At 39.0% G+C, this 15,420-nt stretch overlaps 1 protein-coding gene across 14 annotated transcripts in view; it reads left to right on the forward strand.

The window, feature by feature from the left end:
* Positions 1-15,420, forward strand: part of Mid1 (midline 1) — a 305,600-nt gene that overhangs the window by 184,254 nt on the left and 105,926 nt on the right. For 2 of the 14 annotated variants that reach the window (XM_017318408.2, XM_017318411.2), the window contains exon 1: positions 10,143-10,457. The exons of 7 other annotated variants lie outside the window; for them this stretch is intronic. The gene's annotated coding sequence lies outside the window, so the exon portion shown is untranslated. Of the gene's footprint in view, positions 1-10,031; positions 10,458-15,420 lie in introns of those variants that run through there. 5 more of the 14 variants (NM_001290505.1, NM_001290506.1, XM_030251242.1 and 2 more) reach the window with 4 other exon arrangements.

Raw genomic sequence — 15,420 nt, forward strand, 5'->3', positions numbered from 1 at the left:
ATTTATTGTTATATATGAATCATTTATGGTCATTTCATGAAGGACTTGGAAAGGATTGTGGCTAACCAGAAAGGGCACATTATCATGTCATACTGCAGAGTTTTGTGATGTCAACTAAGAGAAGACCATCCTTATTTTCACAAGGCTGTCTCTGATAATCTAGATTTTTTTTGATGGCTATGTCATATGATATGTGCAACAAGCAAAAATCAGGAGATGAATTTTGTGTGTAGTTGGCAAATTGAGATAAGAAAAACAGCAGCTTAGGAAAATTGCCCTTTCACCTTCTCACTGAATATCACATGTTGAAGAGATTATCTTTTTCTGCATGTTTAGGTATCAGCAATGGAGGTTCTATAAATTAAATCAACAAATACAGAATCCTAGGAGGAAAGGCGCACAATTTCATTAACATTTATGTTTACAGCATTTCAAAGAAAACTAACAAAACTTATAGGAATCTCGGTACACATTTAACAAAGGAAAGAAAGCTTTAAATTTGGGGGCACTGATAGTGAAATAGTTGAAGAAATAGATGACTTATGAGGTTTCTATGTGTCATTCTTAGCCATAGCAGGGGAGAGTGCCAAGCCTGAGCACAGAGAATTTTTAAGTCACTTGCTCAAGACACACAGGAAAAAAATAGGTGTGGCCTAGGCTACGTACATTTTGAAATATAGGTGAGAGCTAAATGCTGGTCATAACCTGGATTTATTAGAATCTTTAGGGTGTAAGGTTATCTTTTACATAGCACTGATTAACAAAACAACAACAACAAAAAAAAATCTGGAAACATGTCCTGAATACAATGAAAGCTAGGTTTGGAAGCTCATAGGCCAGACAATTCAACATAGTGAGGAGAATGCAGAAAAGCAGATAGCTCAGGACTATCTCATCTGCAAACACTTTGGGCTGGAGGACTTGAAAGGGAGGGAAGCTAACTTCGGCGTTATTGCTGGCCCTAGAGCTCCTCATGAATGTATCTGAACAACTGTTTCCTGTTCCATACCTGGCAGTCTATAACCGTGTTGCTAGCTTACATGGCATTGCTGACATTTCAGTTGCATCCTTGCAGATTTTCTCACTCTTGAGAAATTTTCAAAGGAACTTTCTAATGATGGGTTCAGAAAAGGCTTCAGCACATCAGCTATGGAGAGAAACATGATTGGCACTAGGACTAAGGCTTTTTCAAGAATGAAAGCTATTAACTACAGTCCTGTATTCCTTGGGAAGAAAAAGAAATCAAGTACTTGTGGCCAATTTCTACCCACCATGCCATGGGTAGTACAAACTTTTGCAGCTTAGTCACTTCTCTCTGATCCCTATTTTTATGTAGATGATTACAACATAATTTCAGATTCCCTACCAACAAGAGCCTGAAGCAAAATGGTGACTTCTCCTGCTAATGGTTCTTTCTGCATTTAGCCCCATCTCAATAAATGCCAATCCCAGCATTCCAGCTGTTTCAATCAAGAATCTATATGAGCTTCTTCCATGTTATTACTAGGTTATCATCAGAAACCCACAAGTCACCTGACCTCCTAGCCCTGTACACTTCTCTCCCTCTCTTCCTTCTTTCCTTCATCTCCCCCTTCCCTCCTTCTCTCCCTCCTTCACATGTTTTCTCCCTTGGTTCTTTCCTCTTCCCCCAACCCCTCTTTCTTTCTTCTTTTTTTTTCTTTTTAAAGACAAGACTAGTCTGGAATTTGTGATCATCCTGGCTCCATGTTCCAAGTGCTAAGATTACAGTTGTATAGCAACACACCTAGTGACTTCTCTACCATCACCTGCCCCTCCCCAGTCCTTTTTTTAAAAAAGAAAAAAAAACTCACCCTGCCACATGCTTTCTGCCAGAAGTACCACTTAGCTAAAAAAAAAATGTCAATTATATATTATTCCTCAACTCTAAATCAGTTGTGCAATCCAGTTTTGCCACACCAGGCATCCCAAATCTTCTGGTGATTACAATATTTATGGGATGTGCAAATAGCCCTCCCTCACACATGCATGCAAGCACACAGGTACACAACAGTCACGCATTCTTAAGAAGCTGGCACCTTTATTCATTCTCTTCCAGCCATGGCAGATCCTTTAAATGTTTTTCTTTGCCCTAAGCTGGCAAACTCTGATCCTCCCTGCTAATCCATTACAGAGCTGGAAGTCTCGCTTCCTTGTTTCCTTCGGGCTCTGTTAAGATAGATGTTCCCTTAAAAACCTTACACACACCACTAGTACTTGCTTTATCACTTATATCACCCCTGCCACTATGAGACCAATTTTACTCTATTTATTGATTTATTCTTTTCTGTCGCCTATTCATGAGGACAGTTTGTAGTTTATTGGTATCTGCCTACATCACTAGTACTTAATACAATGTCTGGCATGTGGGAAATGCCCAATAATACTTACAGAATGAAGAATTGTTAATTCTTATGTAAGAAAAGATTTATTGTTACATTTTTTATTATAAGTTTAAGATAGGAGAGTTTCCACAGATCTTTCTGCCTTCCCCTTTTGACATGTCTCCTTATGTAGCCCATGCTGAGCTAGAATTCACGATTCTCCTGCTTCTGTCCCTCAAATGTTGAGATAACAAGCCCAAGACTCCAATCTTCTTCCTTGCCTTCCTCCTCTTCCTCCTCCTCTTCCTTTTTATCTTATTTCATTTCCTCTTTGTATTTTATGAGATAGGGTCTCTCCTCACTCTATGTCAGGCTGGCCTGGAACTCATGGCCATTTTCCTACCTTACCTTTAAAAGTGCTGAGGTTACAGGCATAAGCCACCATGCCCAGCTGAGTTTTCTTATAGGAGGGATTTGTCTCCATGTTAGAGATCATTGGCTGTCCTGGGAGAAATGCAAGTCTCTTAATACAAAGCTGCAAATCTTTATATGGTGCTAATGAAATCGATGGCTAAACCACTTGTGAACCAATTAAGGACAAATCTCCAAAGCTGTGTTCTTAGCTGTGAAAATGAATCACAAAGCTGTTTTTTTTTTAAACTGGGAACGCCATTTAGAAATTCTGAATGATGAAAAAAAGTTCATTCATATTTTTCAAAATATAGCCCTTAAAATTCGCACCATGTCTTGACTAGCACAAGAAGGACATCTTTTTCCTTTCAATAGGTACATGAATTGTTTCTTTCTTGCTTAATAAGAACTGGATGACCACAGCCCACATTTGGTGAGCCATTTAAACTAAGTAAAAATTATTGAAGTACTTCAATTTGTTTTCAAAGTAAAATGGCAAACTACTGGCTTATTTTGGCAATGTAAAGATTTCTGCAGATATATTGAGGTTGGAAATTTCAGAAGCATGTCAGAATCTCTGTGCTAAATCCTATCACCCTAATACAAGACACAGGGTATGAGTGATTAGGAACCCATCATGGGTGCTCTGTGATTTAATTCCTCGTTGTGAAAAGGTAAAGCTTCTACTCTGGGGTGGCAGCACCATTGCTAGAATGACCAGTCTCTAGAGCCCAGTTTTCCAAGAACCAGCTGTACACCTTTGCATCTTTGTGGGGACATAGTGCATAATTAATCCATGATAGATAATATCTCTCTTTCATTCATACCTTGTGTTTGAATTCAGAATAAATATCTCCTGGGGTTTTTATTTTACTAAGTAGCACTGCTCTCTGGTTTTGATATCCACATTTCAATTTCACTAGACCTGTTAGTATGTGTTAAATCAGGTCATTTTGAAATCTCTTAACTGGGGTGCATTAATATTTTCATGTTGAAGAAGAGTTCATTTATGTGCTAACTGATTGGTTTCTAAAGGTGAACATAACAAAATTATCTCACTCCCACAAATATAGTTTAGAAGAATTATCACAAGGGATTTTGATTCACCTTAGATAATGGTACAAATATAAATAAAGTTATTTTATCCCATGTATGATGTTACTTAAATTATTCATATTAAAATAACTTTGAGTAGCATCACTATTTATACAATTAAATTAATACTTTAAAAAAGAATACATTTAGCTTCATTTGATGTAGTTTCTCAGATATTTGGACCTCAGTGAATCCTATTGTAATTCTTCCAATGAAGCATCCTTAGTATGTTTATCTTGCACCAGAGATACAATATAGGAAAGCTTATCGCAGTATGTGTGGGTTTTCACAAGTGCTTCCCAGCAGAGCAAAAGCTATCCAATTATAAATAAATGAGAGCAAATATTATTTCCTTGGCTATTGAATAAGAATGACAAGGAACCTGATGTGCCTAACAAAGGGAAGAGATTTGTAAATCCTTATTCATAAGCATTGTATATCTTTATCTTCATTTTCAATCTAAGCATACACGCTTTGAGTGAAACAGGAGAGGGTATTTGCTATTTTTTCTCAACACTGTCATCCTGACAATCTTTCTGTACACCCGAGAAGTAGCAATTTAAATATAAGCACTCAGTTTTCTTATGAAAGGAGTGCAAAAATCCTGCTCAAAGCTTCTTCTTAGGAAAAGTTTATCTGCAGATTTGCAGATTCTTTTTATTTATTTATTTATTTATTTATCTTTCAGCTTTATTGGAGTTAGTTATAGGACAATAGGAAAGGAGTTGTTAACCAGATCACAAGAGACTCAGAGTCAGTTGCTATCCTATAATGGGAAACAAGCATTTGAAAAGAATTATTATTACTGGATACTTGAAGCACACTTCACATCTGTAAACATATTTATAGGATAAAGAATATTATTTGCAGATTCTTATATCCACATGATTAAAAAGAAAGCATGCTGATTTGCTTAATTCTAACATGGACACAAAGAGATCTAATGCATACAAGTTAATTTCTTTGAGCCAGGGTCTATCTAACTCTGGCCAGCCTGGAGCTCTCTGAGTAGAACAGACAGACCTCAAGCTCACAGAGATTCTTCTGTCTCTGCTTCGCAAGCACTGCGATTAAAGGTATGCATTACCATGCCTCGTTAAAAGTGGATTTTTAAAATAATTGATTAAAACACACACACTGTTGAGCAATCTTAGTCCATGTGTTAGTGCTGTGAAGAGACACCATTACCACGGCAACTCAATAAAGAAAAGTATTTAATTGGGACTTGCTTATTGTTTCATAGGTTGGACTCCATTGTCATCATTGCAGGGAGCATGGCAAGTCACAGGGAGACATGGTGCTTGAGAAGAAGTTCATAATTTTGCATCTGGATCTATAGGTTTCAGGAAGTGAGACAAACTAGGCCTGGCTTGGGCTCTTGAAAACTCAAAGGCCATCTCCAGTTATACACTTCTTCAAACAAGGCCACACCTACTCCCCACTTAGTCCAACAAGGCCATACCTCCTATGCTTTCAAATAGTGCCATTCCCTAAGCATCTAAATATAGGAACCTGTGGGGGTCATTCTTATTGAAACCACCACAGCATATTAAAGGTTTTAGGGAAAATGTTTTAGATATAAAGTAACTGAGAAAAAAGAATAAGAAGTAAAAGAAAAAAAACAAGGATATAATATGAACAAGATTAACCAGCTATTCCTAACCACACTTAAACCTACAACAAAAATAGAGTATTTAAATAGAAAATGATACCAATTATGTGTAAAACAAAAGGGGGGTTGATTAGGTTAACTAATCACTAAGGTATTTGTGTTGTAGAAACTTCACTCTTGACAGCAGTAAGAAAGGGATGTCTAAATCAGTTTGAATTAGAGCAATGTATGGAACTCTGGATGCACACAGTGAATCAATCATGAATCCGGAGCAAATTAAAGCTGTAGTAGGAGAAACAGGAAATGCCAATCATCTCATCTAATCATGAGGTGGCAGCATTATATTGAGGTTGATAGAAGGCCATTAGGCTGAAACCATTGGCCAGATAATTGTGAAACATTACCAGTTTAAAGAACATGAATTCAAGGACAAGAGACTGATTTAATAACTACCCAGTGTCCTTTTACAAACTGATTTACTTTTTATCAAAATAATACATGGTTATGTGCAGGAGTATTGAAGACTCATAATGAAGAACAGAAGCCTTGCCCTTCCCTATTCCACCCTAAAGAATTAATTTCCAACTGGGAAATAATTCATTTGCTATGTACTTCCACATTTCACATAATATTTTTCTACTGCTATTTATTGACTTAAGAATTTTAGACATTATCTTTTTATTCTGTATATGAGCAAAAAATGAATTTTTCCTTCCCTGTACTCAGCATCTAGTACCAAAAATGAAGGAATAAATGACTGAAAGAAGGAAGGGAGAATGGGAAACTGGAAGGGAGGAAGAATATATGAAGGAAAAAGAGGAAAAGGAAAGAAGAGCAAATGGTGGAAAAATTGGATCCCTGGGTCTTACTGGGCAGCCATCTTAGCCCACTTGGTATGTTCCAGGGCAGTGAGAAGTGGTGTCTCATAAAATGTAAAGAGGTAGATGGTGCCTTGGAAAAGACATCGTAGTTGTCCTCTGGCTTCTGCATATCCATACATACATGAGCACACATGCATACATACAGAGCAAGAGGAAGTGAGAGGGAAAAAAAGAAACCAGAGAACAATAGGCTTGGTGCCCATGTCTGATCCCAAGACTCAAGATATTGAGAGGCAGGAAGATTGCAAATTTATGGTGAGCCTGGACTAGCAAGACCTTGAAATATCTTGTCTCAGGAAAACAACAAACCAATGAGAGAAAGATGGATGCTAGATTAAATAATACACAGTCTCTGCTTCTATGTATCAGAGTTCACTGTCAAGTTAGAGCTTTCTGTCACTATGATTTTTTTGCCGTTTTTGGAGTTATTAATAGCTTCGGATTTTCCTTACATCCATGAGCATCCGTTTGTCCTCACAGGTAATCATCTGTCAGTGTCATAGTTCACTTTACAGCATCCTCTCTGCTAGCTCTTCCTCTCTGCTAGCTCTCTCTGCTAGCTCTCTCTGCTAGCTCTTCCTCCTAGACTTTTCTTATTTCATTTTATACTGATTCTTCTGCTTGCACAGTTTCAATGACTTCTTCTTTTCTTGTTTAATTCCCCCATTTTGCTAAAACACATTTTTGATTGATTTCCAAAGACAGTATGAGGGATGTAAATTTTTTGAGAGTTGGTGTGAAAATAATTACATTCTCTCCTGACATTTGATTGATAGTATAACTTGGTGTGGAATTGTCAGAAGTCACTTACTCTCATATTTTTGTATCTTTTAACTTGTAATTGAAAAGAATATGATAAATCTATGAGAACATTTCCTTATGCATACAGAAGAGCATATTCTATTGATGAGTGTTTTATTTTTGTTACTTGTACTATTTAATGGATATTTATAATATTCTCTCTCTGTGTTATTTGTTATAAGGAGCATATAAATATTTGCATAGGATGATGATTTGTCTTGGTCATTTTGGCTAGCCATGGTACTCAGTTAATCTTGGCTAAACCTGCAGCTATTTTGTAGATGTTAAGATTTATAGTCAGTTGACATTACGTGAAGGAGCTTATCTTTGATAATATAAGTGAGCCCATACAGTCAATTAAAATCCTTAATACAAAGGTGAGGTTTCCCTGAAAAAGAAAAAAAAAAGATCCTTCTTCAATGTACTACAGGGTTAGCACCTGCCAATTGACCTATGGATATTAGGAGTGTGTGCCTCTGCAGTCATAAAAGACTGAAAAAATTCTCTATATCAGAAATCATATATATGCATTTTAGATTCTGTTTCTCTGAGTTCTGACTGACATAGTCATCAATGACCTCAGGATCTAGGGATGGCATTCAGTAAAAGCAAAACAACTTTTAAGTAATTTTCCTCTTACAAGTATGATATGAAATCATAGTAAAAATGTAGCCAAGTTACTTTTGGGGCGCAGAAGAAGATTGTACTTAAGTCAAGATGGGGCTTTAATTGCCAATGGACAGAAATGCTATGAGAATAGGTGTGGGAAAAACAAAAAAACCTTTTTAGGTGGTTGCAATATAGTGCACCTAAAGTTACAGAGCTCAGGAGACTGGGGCAACTTTGAGCCCAGATGTTTGAGACCAGATTACACAGCACAACAAATCCCTGTTTCAAGACACAGATCAAAAGAAATCAAACAAAATCCATCTTTAAATTCAAAAGATGAGTGTCTTAACAAAGTTTTTAAAGGAAAAGAATAAAGAATCAGCTACATTTAGTCAGTTAACACAGAAACTGTTAAGATATTTCTACCTCTTAAATGCATAGAATTATTAAGTTGTAAGCTATAATTAAACTTGAAGCCCAGGATTGCAGCATACATATGTAATTTTGCATTCAGGAGGCACACACACTAAACAAATGTTAAAAAAAATGAAGGGAAATAAGTTGAAGTATTTTAATGCTTAATTTCCAAGTGATGAAACATTAAGCTTAATTTATTTCAAATCCTGACGAGTGATTAGTTGGGTGTTTCTTACCTAAAAGTTTCTCCATACTTGGGCCTATTTTCTTTCTAGATCCAGATTGCTTCCTGTTTTCCCCCTATCTAAACATAGTCATCCAACATCAAGTGCATCCTGAGCTAAGATATATCTAGGGCAGTGGTAGATGCAGACTTTCCTCAAAGTGAATCAGAGCCCGTTGGCACTGGGATAAAGTATGGATTCCCAGCATCATTGGTATACCAACCCAATCAGTTTCTCTTAGACCAGGGGCATGAGCATTCTCACATGTTTAACTAGAATTGGTTTTAACAAACATTGGTTTTGATCCCTAGAAGACATCCAGTGATATCTTTATATTATATTAATCAGTTATGATCATCTAGTGGGCAAAGGTCCTGATGTTGCTAAATATTTGACAACACACTGAACAGCTAGGTCCATGGTGAGGAATTATTTGTCTGCAAATGCTAGTAATTTCAAAGTTTAGAAGCCTTCATCTACCCAACCTTGTTCAACCTAACCCATGACCCTAAGGATGCATGTGGCTAAGGATGACTGTGAATACTGTGCAACACAACATTATAAATGTATTTAAAACATTAGGACTCTCTCTCTCTCTCTCTCTCTCTCTCTCTCTCTCAGTGTGTGTGTTGTGTGTATCTGTGTGTTTTGTGTGTGTGTGTGTGTGTGTGTGTGATTTGTTTTAGTAAGGTATCACCATGTGAAAAGGCTAAACAAGCTTGGGTCTAGGCCATAGTGAATGACTCTGAAGAACAAATAAATGGATTGAGGGCAGCTGGTGTGATTAGGGGGACTCTAAAACTTCTCAGTGGGGAGCTGAGGCAGAGCTATGGACTCCCAGGTGCTGGTGCCCTGCTGCCAAAATCTCAGAGAACTCAGCCAAGCTCACACATATTGAACCACACCTCCAGCACTCCTGAAACCACTAAATCATTATTTTATCTGTTATTATTTACTAATACTGCAAAAACTTAATATATATATTGGATTATCCTCAAACTGTGAGCACTTGTTTGGGAATATATATATATTGTATATATATATTTTTTGTATATATATATAAATTAGTGAGCTTACCAGTTTAGCACTGATAAACTCAAACACTCAAAGAGGTACATACACTTATGTAAAAAGAAGTTTCATTAACTAAATTTCTGTATTCATTGTTCTAATTAGGAGATGTTTTATCTGAAATTGTGCTTTCAGTCACCATCGATGAAGATTCTTCCTCAAGTCCTGTATTTCAAAATGTTTGTGTGCTCAGTCCCATTAACATTTGCTTCTTTAGGTTGGATATAGAGTTTATGTGAAGACGAGGTGGGTAACTGTCTTGGTTGCTTATTTCAGTTAGAGTGATACTTACAGCAGTGTGGTTTTTCCCTTCACTGTTTTTACAAAACTAGGTATCTAGAACAAGATACACTTTAAAAAATATCTTTGGGTCCTGAGGGTTGAGGTTTTCTCGCTGAAATCATTCTTCACCTTTAAAATGCTTTAATGCTTTTAAGGGGCTCTTAAAGTGCAAGGGTTTAAGGCCCGGAGCTAGTTAAGCTTTGAGCAGATGCAGTCTGTTAGACAAGAATAGAACTCATCCTTTACTTTGGGGAGCTCTGACACAACATCCAGCTGCTTCCAGTCATTTGACTCCTGAAAGCTGCCCTAATCCTGGTAAAGGCAGCCTCTCCTGCACCCAGGTCCACCCACTGCTCCTGATTGGCGAGGCTCTCCGCGACCGGAGCCCGCCGCCTACGACGTCCCTGTGAACTGATTTGAAATAAGAGCCAGGCGGTCCTCGCTAGCCTGCGCCCGACTTTTCATAGGCTGGAAAAGGAAAGGTTGAGAAACTTGACATTGTCTTGGGTAGAGAGCGTCTAGAAGCAGATCAAAGAATAAAAAGGGAGGGGGACGAAAAACGTGCTCTTTGCTGCCTGTGGATTCGACCGAGTTGCTTTTGTCTTGTGGGCTTTTCTGCCGGCTTTGGTGTCTGCGCTTGGAAGCCTGCGGGTGCGCTTCCGAGCAGCTTGCTCCCTGCCGGATGGGTCATGGAATTCTAAACATGAGGCAGGTAAGCTTGGGGGTTGTGATTGTAGCTGTGCTGGCGCCAGCCACAGAAGGAGGGCTTTAGCTTGGGGCCCCTGCGACCTGTTACTCCCAGAGCGGGCGGAGTGATCAAACGCAGCGTTCCAGCAGATCCATTAGGTGGAAGGAGGGGACTGCCTTCTCTTCCTAAGGCTACCTTAGAAAGCACATCACCTGCCGGCACCCCACTGCCTCGTCCTTACTACCTACCCGCGCCAGCTTTTGCTTCTAAGAGTGGTTGCTGATGTCAGGCAGTCTTTGTAAAAGGTTCAGAGCGGTTTGTGGAATATGCAAATCAATTCCAGTTTGCGGGCCTCTGGAATGTATTGTGCTGGATTCATCTCAAGCTTTTAGCCTCTACCCTATTATGCTTCAGGTTAGAATAAAGACAACTGCACAGTCTGACAAAGAAGCACGCTGGGACTCTTATCTTATTTTGCTTTCACGTTTTGAGCACTTTACTGTGTGTCCGAGGCTGAGAAGGCGAAAGCAGTCTGGATGGAACAAGCTGCACTTCCAGCGGAGGCAGGCGCGGGGAGGGGGGAGGGGGGTGTTACAGACTTTTTTAAAAACCGTTCTAGCACTTTAGGAGTTGTATTTTGTGTTGCTGCTGGACGTAAGAACACAGTCCCGGAAGTACTGAAGGGAGACCGGTCTTGAGTGTGTCTCTGTGAAGAATTCCAAGCCAGCAGCTTCTTCCGTCGCTCTAGGGCATAGGGATACAATTCCTTATCAACTTAGGTAGAAGTTTATGAGGTTTATAGCTTTGCCGTTGAGGAAAAAGAGAAAAGGAAAGACTGGATTACAAAGCCTAGAAGAGGGTGTAATTTACAACTCTATCACAGTTGGAAAAAAAAATCTTACGTCAATGTTTTATTGCCGAGATCGATACTCACAAGGGAAAGACAAAAGTAAAAGCCTTTCAGTGACTGGGAAGGACAGAGACTCCCGGGGAGGAATGCTAGTTACTCTTGCCAGAGCGGAGTAACTCCGGGTGGGAAACTGAGCATCTGTTTTGTCACCGGAAAACCTCTTCTCTTTTTTCTTCCAGTTGAGTTGGGTGTGCCCCACCCCAAAGTGTTCACTTTAGGCGAAAGTAAACCTTCCCATGAGTGGTTGGGCCAAGGGGTTTACGACTTTCCGTTTCACTGCCGCAGAGGTAAAGCAGAGGCCCTGCATGAAAGGTCAGGAGCAAAGGCCCTCACATTTCTTATTCGCTAACTTGCTCTTCTGGACGAGCTTGGGAAATTGCAGGAGTACAGAAAAAAGCACATGAAAGACTGTGTGTGTGCTTTCAGCAAATTGCATCTGCCTAGCTGGAGAGTGGTGCAGAGGCTGGCTTTCTCGAAGTTTTGCGATCTTATAGAGCAGCCTCATTCTTTGAATTTCTAGCAAGCACATGAGATAGACAAAAGGGGCAAGGAGGCTTGCTGGATAGGAGCAAGAAAGAGAATAGGTACACAATACTATTTTTCACAAAGGTCCTAAGCCGGAACAAAGAAGTTATTTGATGCTGTGTGAAGCCACCTGTCTTGTCCTCGGTGATGTGTGAACTCAATTTTTAGAATCTTTGTGCCCACACAGTTCCTCTGGAATGGGGTGACACTCCCTCTGTCTGATGCCTCAGGCAGGCTTGTCCAGAGCTTGGGATGATTTTTCCCATGTGGAACTGTGGCATTTGTATGAAGTTGGCAAACAGCCCAGTGTTGAAGTTTTAACTGTACAAGTAGGCATGTAGTAACTCCTTAGTTATTTAATGAATGACCATCTTTTCATCCCACATCTCTGGATACATATATAACATTGTTCTTTCGCCTATTGGGTAGTTGAAAAGAGGGAGGGACTGGGGGAGGAGATGCAAGAGTAGCGATCATTGTTCATACAAGAAACCAGGCATGAGATGGTAGCATTACTGCATGGGCGAGTCCCAGATTTGTTCTTGTTTCTCTTGTTGGGGGAGGGGAAGAGACCTTACCACTTCATTCAGGCAGAGGAATAACATCCACCAACCAATTTGTCATCTTAGGCCCAGCAGCCCCTGGCTGTATTTGCAGGGTTAGCTATCAAACCAACCCATGTGTCATCAGCTCAGCAATGAAACACAATCCTCTTGCTGGTAAGTGATCCGTCCCTAGGGCTGTGCAAATGCCGAACAGTGGGGTGGCAAGCCAGGACAGATCCCTACCACTAACTAGTTAGAAATTCTCCATAGCCCAAAACTCGCCAACACAATTAGAAGGCTACATGTTTGTGTGTAAGACTCAGAAAGTTTGGGCTCTTACCAGATTGTCAGCACACAAACAGTGCAGGTCAAAATTCTTATAAGGTAAATGAAACAAGCAAGCAAACAAACATAAACCTGACAAGTTCATCAGGAAGTCATTTTAAAGTGTGCCAACCTCTCTTGGCACTTTGATCAAAAAAAAAAAATGGAAAACTTTTCAGATTCTTCTTTGAGAAGGAATTTGCTGCGTTCCCAGGCAAAAGGAAAGGCATGGCCACCTGTTATAGAAGTCCAGCCAAAAACAACAGGTTTGCTTATGACATTCCCACAACTGCAAATATCCTCCCTAAATAGCAAGTCACATTAATTGTCCCACCACAGACTAAGAACAAATATTTCATTCTCAAGTTGGAAAAAAATAGAATCTCCAGATGAAATTCCCTACCAGGCATATTTTGGGATTTTAGAATCCCAATAACTTTAGAGAAATATACTAAGCAGCTGAGATGACTTTTCTTTTAGTCTCTTGGTCTCCCAGCTGCTATTTTGTTTTTTGTGAGGCTACGATGCTGCTGATGCAAGGAAGCTGTGATTGAGTTTGGTCAGCCCATTTTGCATTCTTTAGATTGGAGTTAAAATGCCCAAGGACATCTGGCTTACTAATGAAAGTCCTGGCAGTAATCTTTCCTCAGAGGATTAGAAAGTCCTTTACAAATATCATCTATTTATTCTCAACCACACCTCCATGGAGAGAATGAAGGGCAGCTTGATCCTCATCGAACAAATGGTGAAGTGAAGGCAAAGACAAAAGAAAAAAGAAAAAAAAGAAAAGATTAAAAATAATGAGAACAGCAAGTTAGAGGCTGGTCTCCTAGTCTGGAATTCACCCACCCAGAAAGACTACCTGTAAAATAAAACCAAAACCTCTCCATCAATGTTCCTTTCCTCTTGTTCTGTTACTAGCATACAATGTCTCGAGTATGCTGTGTAGCTTCATTTCTTTAGAAATGAAAGCCTTGAGAAGTTTAAAGGACAAGACCTTTCTGATTTCCTTTGTCCCAACATTAAGATCAGGCAGTTTTATGACACTTAATAGGAAGATGCTATAACTGGAATTTTAAATGTGTATCTGAGAAATGGGTCCCCTTTAACAGATGTTTTAAGTTTTTGTATACGCTTTTAGAGAGTTTGATGTCTTCAGCGTATGTTAAGATTTTATTTGTTTTTCTACTGCCTATCTTTCAGGAAATGTTACCATTGTAGGACTTGTCAACGAAAAGATATTTGTTGGTTGTTTCAAAGTAATTTTTGAGTTGGTTTTTCCTTAGTGTTCAGCGTGACTCATGTTCTGAGTTTGTCTGGCTGTGGACCGCATAGGCTTCAAACAAATCTGTTAATTGGTAGTTGTATGCTATCCGCAGACATTCCTGCAAAGTTTGAAGGCGAGCTGTGCCTGTGGATGCCTCCTGGCTTTGATCCCTTGTGTGGTAAATAGACATCCAAGGTAGTTATGGAAACCTAGGCTTACATTGTTGAGGGGGGTGGGGAAGTATTTGGTCAGAGAGTAATTTGTTTGATTAAGAAAAGATGGGCCAAATCAGGATATTTTTTGTCCACATGATTTGAGTATCCCAGTTGTTCCAAGTCAGTTAGAGTTCAATAGATAAGAAAAAAAATATGACTAACCACGTCAGAATATTTGTTAAAAGTAAGTTAAATTCTTCTTAATCAACTGTTTGCTACGCTCCCAGAGAAAATTGTAAGATGAAAGAGACGGCTAAAATATGTAAATGTTGTCAGTATCTCTGCTGTGCTTAGTCTGAGTGTTGTCAGTTTTAGAATTCCAGACTCTAAAAGAAATGCCAGGATCTGGCTGGAAGTGTGTATTTCACTTATCTACCTGCAGGGGTCAGATTTGAAGTTTCCTTGACGAACACCTAGGCCTTGGACACCACTGCAGGCATACCCAAGCAGGACCAGAGAGATTACTCTGCTTATAAGAGTGATTAGTTACCAATTCTTTAACCTTGTGACCGAATCTACTATGAAAACTAGTTCGCTCAAGGAAGAGGATATCAAATACACTTTGATTAAAGCAAGAGTGATAGAGTCAGGTCAAACTGGAGCCTAATCTGTGTGGATGTGGGGAAGTTTCTGAGGAAGAGTTTTGGTTTATTATCAGCCCCTTTCATCTGAAACCAAACTCATCTGACCGGTTTTGTTTTAGGTTCTTTACTGACTCTTGTTAACTGGCATGATGTAGACATTTCGTTTAACTAGAGGACACGCTGTTAGATGCTCATCAGAGTTAAAGATTTCTTTTTCCCTTAGATGAAGATATTCTTTGACATAACATTAAGATCTTTAAAGTCCTCCAGTAAGTGGTGTTAAGGAAGTAAAAAGTTGTGGTACCCAGACACACAAAAAAGAGGGAACTTTACTAAAAAGAAAATAATCAAAAACTAAAACCGTAAAAGTTTATCTCCTTTGTGCAAAAACAAAACAAAACTATATTAAAAAAAAAAAAAAACAGGTTCTGAGTTAAAAAGGCAAAAGCAGTAAGTGGTCCTGATTGTAGCATGTAAGTGACTGTTAAACATTCCATATTCAGTCAGCTATGTATGATAAATAAAATACCAAGGCTTCCCATCTCTTATCATTCAAAATTTACTGAGCACTTCCAGAATTAATCTACTTAGTTCATTTAGAAGAAACTACACAGTGA

The sequence above is a fragment of the Mus musculus genome, chromosome X (assembly GCF_000001635.26).
Source record: "Mus musculus strain C57BL/6J chromosome X, GRCm38.p6 C57BL/6J".
Lineage (NCBI taxonomy): Eukaryota > Metazoa > Chordata > Mammalia > Rodentia > Muridae > Mus > Mus musculus.